The sequence below is a fragment of the Acanthopagrus latus genome, chromosome 9, assembly GCF_904848185.1.
Source record: "Acanthopagrus latus isolate v.2019 chromosome 9, fAcaLat1.1, whole genome shotgun sequence".
NCBI lineage: Eukaryota > Metazoa > Chordata > Actinopteri > Spariformes > Sparidae > Acanthopagrus > Acanthopagrus latus.
In genome coordinates, this window is record NC_051047.1 from 470,386 (window position 1) to 479,887 (window position 9,502).

Genomic DNA, 9,502 nt, shown 5'->3' on the forward strand with positions numbered 1-9,502 from the left:
CTTTCTCAGCTTAGATTTTGCTCAAAATGTATGAATTTGACCTAAACATGATGTGGAAACATGGTTTCACTTGTTTCATCACTCATTTCAGTCAGACGTCTTTACTTGCCAAATCAAGCGTTTCAGGGCGCTGGGAGCTTGTTTTAGGCAGTTAGAGCAGATTCATCTGTATTCAAGCCAAAAATGCTTTCTCAGCTTAGATTTTGCTCAAAATGTATGAATTTGACCTAAACATGATGTGGAAAAATGGTTTCACTTGTTTCATCACTCATTTCAGTCAGACGTCTTTACTTGCCAAATCAAGCGTTTCAGGGCGCTGGGAGCTTGTTTTAGGCAGTTAGAGCAGATTCATCTGTATTCAAGCCAAAAATGCTTTCTCAGCTTAGATTTTGCTCAAAATGTATGAATTTGACCTAAACATGATGTGGAAACATGGTTTCACTTGTTTCATCACTCATTTCAGTCAGACGTCTTTACTTGCCAAATCAAGCGTTTCAGGGCGCTGGGAGCTTGTTTCAGGCAGTTAGAGCAGATTCATCTGTATTCAAGCCAAAAATGCTTTCTCAGTTTAGATTTTGCTCAAAATGTATGAATTTGACCTAAACATGATGTGGAAACATGGTTTTACTTGTTTCATCATTGTTTTCATGAAGACGTGTTTTCTTGCCAAATCACGCGATTTAGAGCGCTGGGAGCTTGTTTTAGGGAGTTAGAGCAGATTCATCTGTATTCAAGCCAAAAATGCTTTCTCAGCTTAGATTTTGCTCAACATGTATGAATTTGACCTAAACATGATATGGAAACATGGTTTCACTTGTTTCATCACTCATTTCAGTCAGACGTCTTTACTTGCCAAATCAAGCGTTTCAGGGCGCTGGGAGCTTGTTTCAGGCAGTTAGAGCAGATTCATCTGTATTCAAGCCAAAAATGCTTTCTCAGTTTAGATTTTGCTCAAAATGTATGAATTTGACCTAAACATGATGTGGAAACATGGTTTTACTTGTTTCATCATTGTTTTCATGAAGACGTGTTTTCTTGCCAAATCACGCGATTTAGAGCGCTGGGAGCTTGTTTTAGGGAGTTAGAGCAGATTCATCTGTATTCAAGCCAAAAATGCTTTCTCAGCTTAGATTTTGCTCAACATGTATGAATTTGACCTAAACATGATATGGAAACATGGTTTCACTTGTTTCATCACTCATTTCAGTCAGACGTCTTTACTTGCCAAATCAAGCGTTTCAGGGCGCTGGGAGCTTGTTTTAGGCAGTTAGAGCAGATTCATCTGTATTCAAGCCAAAAATGCTTTCTCAGCTTAGATTTTGCTCAAAATGTATGAATTTGACCTAAACATGATGTGGAAACATGGTTTCACTTGTTTCATCACTCATTTCAGTCAGACGTCTTTACTTGCCAAATCAAGCGTTTCAGGGCGCTGGGAGCTTGTTTTAGGCAGTTAGAGCAGATTCATCTCGATTCAAACCAAAAATGCTTTCTCAGCTTAGATTTTGCTCAAAATGTATGAATTTGCCCTAAACATAATGTGGAAACATGGTTTCACTTGTTTCATCATTCATTTCAGTCAGACGTCCTTTCTTGCCAAATCAAGCGATTTAGAGCGCTCGGAGCTGTTTTCAAGCCAAATGATTTTGCTCAAAATCTATGAATTCGACCTAATCATAGTGTTGAAACTGTAGTCTGAGACTACCTTCCTAATCCGCCCAATTATTCCACTATCGGACCCTGTGACTCCGCTCAAAAGTTAAAGTCCAAATCGGAGGAGAAACGGCTCAGCGACTAAGTCCAAAACCAGAGGCAAGACTAAGTCCAAATTAGAGACAAGACAGCTCAGAGACTAAGTCCAAATCAGAGGCGAGGCAGCAAGTTCAGTCCAAAAAGGTGTTTTATTCCAAGAGAATAGTTATAAATCCATGACGTACCCCGGGGCAACTGAGAAATTTCCCCGGATCACCCACTTTTATACCTGGGTTCAAGGTCACCAACGCCCACTTGGACCACCCCCCTTCGTCATGATCATGCGAGTCTATCATCTTATTATTCTAATTTTTCTCTGTCTACAAAGCCAATAAAGTGTCTCACCCAGGCCCCTTATCTGTGGCCTTGGGTGAGCTGTGGCTGCACCTGCTGCTCCCCCACTCCAGCCTTTTTATTCTAAAGGGAGCATCAAACCTTGGTCTTACATCAGGCTCAAATTCCTTGTTAACACAGAACTGCAAGGTGTATTCTCAAATCAATTTATATGCATGATCATGACCCTGTTTCCACTACAGTCCCCCCTTTGGTCCTTCTAAAAAGGACCAACACTTCAAACTTCAACATCAGGGAGTACAGTCGTCTTATCATCATAACAGAAACAACAGCATGAGTATACTGTAAATAAAACACAATATATAGTTTCAAACAGCATCCTACGAGACTGATAATGAGTATCAACCGACAGGGAGGTGCTTCAACTATCAAGACGATAGTTGAGCGCTCTCCCTGAGCCATCTTCTGGACCAGCCAGATGACCCAGTGATATTCATTGACAGGTTTCCATTCTGACCTGGCAACAAGAAAGGGGAAATGTCCTCTCCAATTAGCTGTTCATGAGAGGTAAAATGCCCCACCATGTGGCCCACCAACTGACCTGTTCTGTGGGTGCAAACATAATATGTGTACATACAGCATTAAATCACACATTGTGGTTAACTCTTTGAAGGCACTTGTGACTGTAACACACATGAATCAAACTCTTGATGAATTACACCATTCAACACCTCAAGGTTTGTTTTTAAGCATGCATAACTAGGTAACTCGTGCTCATGTTAATATATCATAGGTTTAAGATTTTTTTTTTTTTTTTTCAGAAAAGCATAAGATTACATAGACAAATTCTTAAACCTTTTAGAATTAGAATATTATCTAGACACACTTTGTAAAGATAATCATTCTTTGGTCAGTTCAGCAAACATTAAATCAGTAATTATGAGATCATTGACATAAAACACTCATACCACCCTTTGTTTTTGTAAAAAAAATTTCTTCTGGTATTTTTACATAAATGTGTAAAATATGTTACATAAAGACAGGTAAGATCTCTATTCAATCTTAGCACCTGGACTTAAATGACATGCTTGGGTTATTTGTTAGCCTTGGTGACATATTACCCGTGGTGTTGCCTTGGTTATTGTGGCGGCCCTAAGGCCAACATTACACCAGAGTCCCTATGAATTTACTGGTTTCCTGTAAACCACACTGGTTTAATACATTTCTTGTGCTTTTTATGGCACTCAGCTTTCTGATGTGACCTTCACAAATGAGTGCCCGCTTTTCTTCATCAACACATTTACAACATTTGACCCTACATAACTAAGTTGAATACAAAGGATCGTCGTACAATTGTTGGAACATAATTTATAAACCTGTCAGCCTGTCTCTCTCCTTGTACAGTAGTCTCTGTGTTGCTAGCTCACCCTTCTTCCTGGAGGGTGCAGGTACTGACAGATACCTCTGCTCTGTTGTATCCATTTGGATTGTTCCTCTGCAGGAGTGGACAGCAACTTTAGCCAGGCTCACAGCCTTGCTGGCACATTTGTCTAAATTACATTTTGACCTCCATCCATGATGTTGATGACTTCCTAGCTGATTATCCACGGAGAGCTCATCCTGTAGTTGTGGTTGGGCTAATTGTTAAAGGACTGGATTCACATTTTTATGGTGGTAGCATTGCCCCCATTGGTGGCCGGATACCAGGTCTCATTGCTGCGCTTCATTAGCCTCACGTCAGGTTGGTTGTGTTTCTTCAGGTTACATACTCCAACTCCTCCTCGTGCTACACAGAAAAGGAAGATTAGTTTATCAAATTTACATAGCTGTCATTCTTTTTAAGTTTTCATTGGCATGTTTGAGAGTTGGAACTCCACCCATCCAATTTCACTGCCATGTGCACTGCACAAAAAGCAAGACATTCAGTTATGTCTGGACAGTCACCTCTGTGACTGACCTCTGCTCATGCCACTGCCAGGAGGCAGTGGCATGAGCAGTGGTATTCTTTTGACGTTTGTAATGTACAATACTCTTGTTGGTCTTTTTCTGTGCTTCTTAGTTTGGCCAAATCTCTTTTTTCTCAGTTACTCATTAGCCAAATCCATCGACTGGCTTCTAACAGTTTCATTTTTTAATTGTTTCTGTGTCCTAACATGACATGTTTGTGCGTATTACCTGTAATTTCACCATCCATTCTCTTGGCAGTCAGTGGTGCGGGGTAGTCCCACCCAATGTTTACCTGGAGCGTTAGCTATTGTGCCATCGGTGGTTAGTGGACAACCATACGTATCAGCTTTTACATACAGAAGATGTAGTAGTTCTCCCATTTTCACTATGCCCTTGTAATTGTGGCTAAGGTGACCATGGTAAGTGCACAATTAACATGTGGTGTGTCAATAGTGGCACATGTCATTAGGACTTCTCTTTCTATCTCCCCCTTGCGAAACCTGAAAGGGTTAGCACAAAGAGAAAGAAAACAAACAAATTAATCTGAGTAAGAGAACGCTCTGACTCTGGCCAGAATTCAGGCGTGGACGGGTGGTGTATATCTTGCAGGCCGGACGGTCCTGCACGTGCACTTTCCAGGGTGTCACTGCCCGTGGTTGTGCTGGTGGCATCATCCTCTGCAGCCTCTCTGACACTACTATCAGTCTTTCACCTGTTGGAGGACACATCTGTAGATTTGAGTTAAACCCCGTAAATAGTCCCCCAAATTTCGCTCCAGCTGCTGAAGCGGTCCCTCTATAGGGCCCCTGCACTGTGGCAGTGGCATTGGGCATCCATTGAGCATTTCATGCAGGGTTAGATGGGTTAGTCTGTTAGTTTGTGAGTGCATAGACATTAGTGCTAATGGCAAAGCATCTTCCCAGGTGAGTTTACCATTACCATCAGCCATGATTTTGGCTATTTTAGTTTTTGATGCACCATTGGCATGTTCTACTGAACCTTGTGACTGTGGACACGTTATATGTATGTTTTTATTAGATGCTTGATGTTTCTGTAGTTCAAATGATGATTTTACTTCTTCTGTAACAGGTATGTGAACTTTGGTGTGAAAATCATGATGCAATCAACACAGACACTTTATATAAATGCTTTTTTAAAGGATCTCAGTATTTTCAAGATCATTATCAGTTTATTTATTTATTATCAGTTCTAATATTTCAGTTCTAATATCAGCTTTGAATTTCTTTTTTATGAACACACCATTTGGGCAATAGAGTAGGTTGGTCAAATACTACTTGATTAACAACAGCCTTCTTCAGCTCACACCCTGTACTTCCAAAGAACAGATCATAGCGTTTACTTGAATATAAACTGGCTTAAACCGTATTTGCAACACAACTGGTTATAATATTTGAAATAGCAGCTTATATGTAATCATCAAATAATTGTATATGTCACTTGCATATAGGTATTCACTTCAGAGCTTTGTCTTTAACAGTCAATCAGTGTTTCTCTCTTTGTGTGTGTGTGTGTGTGTGTGTGTGTGTGTGTGTGTGTCTTGTCTATGTGCTGCTCAATGTTCAGACCTCTGACCTCTGCTGTCTCCTTTGGCTGTGTCAAGGTGAATCCTGGGAAATGAACAGACAACTTTAGCTGGTGCATGTGGTCAGGATTCCTCTGGATCTCTCCCTTCTTGATGATTAAGCTTGGGGTTCCCATAACCTTACTTCTGCAGCATAGCTTATCTGGTCAGTGCTGTTGCACTTTCCTTGATAATTTGATATGGGCCCAGTCTCCTTTTCCTCTGGCTGTTGTGCAGTGCCTGCCATCTTTGTCCAGGACTCTGTGGCCCACCCGACTCCAGTCTTTGTGTCAGGTGATACCTCTGTAGCCTCCTTCAATTTGTTTGGCTGACATGGCCTGTGTACAAAACACTTCTGGATCTCAATGACAGTCTGCTTCCTTGTTTGCCTAGGCACGGGGTCAGGGAACATCATCCCCTCAGTGATCTCGACTCCGCAGCCAGTAGTCAGTAGAAGCTGGCTGGTGGAGAAAAAGGCTTTTTTGGAGAAGCAAGGTTAATTTGTGACTCATTTTAGAAGACAGAAAGAGGGCTAAAAAGTCAGGGTGTACTGGATATCCTCCTCCCTCCTTAAGAAAGTCATCCTGGGATGCCTGACCTCGTGTGGAGAAGGTGTTGTTTAAAGGAAGGTTGTAGGTGTGGAGACAGCATGGAGGAGGTCCATTCCTAATTCTGGCCCTACATTGTTTCTTCTTTATGTTACTCAAACTCTATTTTCCCATTACCGTTTCAGTCCCACGACTGATTTTAAAAACTTGTCAGTCTATCTTTTTTTTTTCTTTCCTGCTTTCCTGTTATCTTTTCTTTTAACACACTATCATTCATCATTCATTCTGTGCTTAAAGTGCCTTTTACTGGAAGCACCCCATGGGTGACATAGTGCCAAAGTTGAACATTTTTAACCACATTATTTCCCCATTTGTCTGCCATTATTTCAGCAGAGCCTGTAAGAGGGTCAGATAGAGCTTATAAATTTCCGGTTTTGTTCCTCATGTTTTCAACCCACTCACTGGGACAGATGTGCTTAAACTTTCAATGGAGTTATCATTCAAACAAATTTCACAATCACTCTGCTCTTCCCATACAGTGTATGGATGGATCTCATCAAAGCACACACTAACTTTGGGTAACTTACTCAGCCAGGTGGTTTGTATGACACATTCGTTTCGAGCAACGCACCCCTGTAGTATACAGGCTGTATACTAGTCACTGAATGTCACCACAAAGTTTATTCTTTATACTTATTTCATATATATATTTTTACTCATACCCCCATTTTATTGTAGTGGGGCCTCATGTAATACTGTACTGTATCATATCATTATTACAGTATCTCATATTGGGTCATATTATATTTTCTTCCTATTATATGCTATTATTTTCATTATATTACCCTTTATCAGGTTTGCATAAGTCACTTCCTTTCAATTTCTTACTCACAAGGATAATCTAGAACTCCTTTGTGGGCTAATTCTCTTTAGTATGTTTGACTCAGTGTGATGAATCAGATCTCTTTAAGGACTTACAACAACAACAACTACTACTACAGATTAGACTTGTAGTTCTTTCGACCCTCTTCACGGCCGCTACAACCTCTTATTATAGTCTCAAACCACAATAACAATTTATTAGCGCCTTCTGCAGATTTCCACAATACCACTTTATCACCGACTTACTCAGATTTTTTTTTAAACAATAATAACAACCGATAAGACACTTAGACAACGATAACAACTTGTTCCGACATCAACGCGCATTTTATCCTCAGCTGATCTGTCCCGTCTCCTTACTCTTCACAGCTCGAGCTATTTGTTTCAATATCTCAATGCGGTGAAAAATCTTACAAAATACTCTATGTTTTTATTTCCACCAGCAGTCGGATGCATCATTTTTCCATGTCTCTGTTGGGTTCCTCCTCACAGACTGAAGGATGAACTGAACTGTCGTGGCCCAAGGAGGGCGCTCATATCAAAGTGGTGACTTCAGAGTTACCCACAGCCACCCTGTGGTGATGAAAAAACAAACAGTTAACAGCAGTGTTTAAGAACAAATTACACATTTCCAAATGGATTTTCATGATCAATTGACGCCATCTGTAACAAAAGCCAGGAAAGGTCTGAGTGTTAGATGTTTATTCATCACATAGAAACAAACGTAGCACACATCACAAGACCCATCAGTCTTGTGGTCACACTCAATTTGGCCCTGAACAGACACACACAAAACCTGTAGAGGGGAAAAAAGTAAATAGCAAAGTCAGTCTCCAAAACACATGTACCATACGTACATGTGTAACCAGTGTAGTGTAACAGGTTTGATTTGACAATTCCACTTTCAAAGTAAAGGCCTATAATTGTTAGATTAACACATTTGAGCTTTCAGTGCACATGCGACAAGTAGTGGCGACAGTGTGAGTGAAAAAATTACCGCTGAAAAATTTCTTGTCTTCGACAAAACATCAATTTTGATGCATTTCTGTTGATAATGAACCAAAGCTGCTTAAATTGTGAATAAGCATGTTTGCAAACTATTCTACAATCAGATGATCTACAATCAGATGATCTGTTGTATGTATTATTAAAGTAATGTAGCATTTCGACCTTAAAAAAATGTTTCTAAACTAACTGGGGTGGTAGAAAACTGATTTGTAAAAATTGATACGTATGGCGGAAAATCGTTACAAAAGACAACAAATAGTAATGTTAAATCTTACTTGTGAAAAGTAATCCCCCGACTCCTGTTCAATAAAGTCCGGCGATTAGGAATAAGCTGCGCAATGCTGCGGCATCTTTTCTCCCTGCTTCTCAACTCAAACTTATTTATTATTCTCTTTTCTTTCTTCGTTCTTCTTAGTAGCCTACATTCATTCAACTCGGAGTAGAATGACCGCCCCAAGATGGCCGCCGCATTTCTCCCTGCCCGGCAGCCGTTGCGGCGTCTACTCTTTATATGTCTATGTGATTAGCTACCGAAGCTAGCGCTACTTAGCGGTTTCATTTTGTCATGTTGATAAACTTGTTGACATCAAAGCATGCCACTGACTGACATCATCACCCAGTGCGCTATCCGGTTTCCTCTCTCCAGCTGTAGGGGCTGATGGCTTCCAGTGGGGTGACAGCTGAATGTGAGCCCCAACGCAGCTTGCTTGCTGGCTTTGCCGAAAACGCACACTACACTTTGACAATCTCAACGCAGTGCATTTAATTTAAAATAGCAATAACTACAATACGGTGTGATTCATGACTTCGATATGATTCTTACCATAGCGCATTTACTGCAGTAACGTTCCTGTAATCAGCTGGAGGGACGAACTGCTCCGCACACCCTTGCGTCACTCTGTTGTTCTTCTCCCGCCCCCCAGCCAATCAGTAACCGAGGAACTTGACGTGCCTCATGACTGACGAATAAGAGGTCGAATACAACAAACAGCCGTGTAGGATGTACAATGAGTAGGCTAGGTGTCAAACACAAATAAATAGTTGCAGACAAACACTATTTTACACAGTATACGACTATAACAATAACAAAGATCTGATCAAGCAAACGTTTTAAAAAAGATATAACTAAACTGTTACGTTGATATTGTGGAAACTTCTGTAGGAAAAATGCTATGGGAGTTTGACTTTAAGATCAAGATTCAAGATTCAAAGATTTGTTAGTCACACGCATTGTACCACATATTTTATAAAAACAAGATGAGAGATATAAAAATGGCAAAGATAATGACACAACAGACTTATTATTTTTTTATTATAAATTTTCATATGTGTGTGTGTGTGTGTGTGTGTGTGTGTGTGTGTGAGAGAGAGAGAGAGAGAGAGAGAGATTCTGAGAGAGTTCTGCACGGTATCATAGTTGTTCCTAGGACTGCGTACAGGGACCTCATATTTGGCCGGAACTGTAAAACTACTAACGGCCGTAAACTGT

At 40.5% G+C, this 9,502-nt stretch overlaps 1 long non-coding RNA gene across 1 annotated transcript; it reads right to left on the reverse strand.

The window, feature by feature from the left end:
* Positions 1 to 2,847: 2,847 nt before the first annotated feature.
* LOC119026436 lies at positions 2,848 to 8,907 on the reverse strand. Its single transcript, XR_005077149.1, has 2 exons — positions 8,289 to 8,907; positions 2,848 to 7,578 (listed from the first exon to the last, which is right to left on the reverse strand). It is a non-coding gene; the product is annotated as an uncharacterized LOC119026436 (long non-coding RNA).
* Between the last annotated feature and the right edge of the window lie 595 nt (positions 8,908 to 9,502).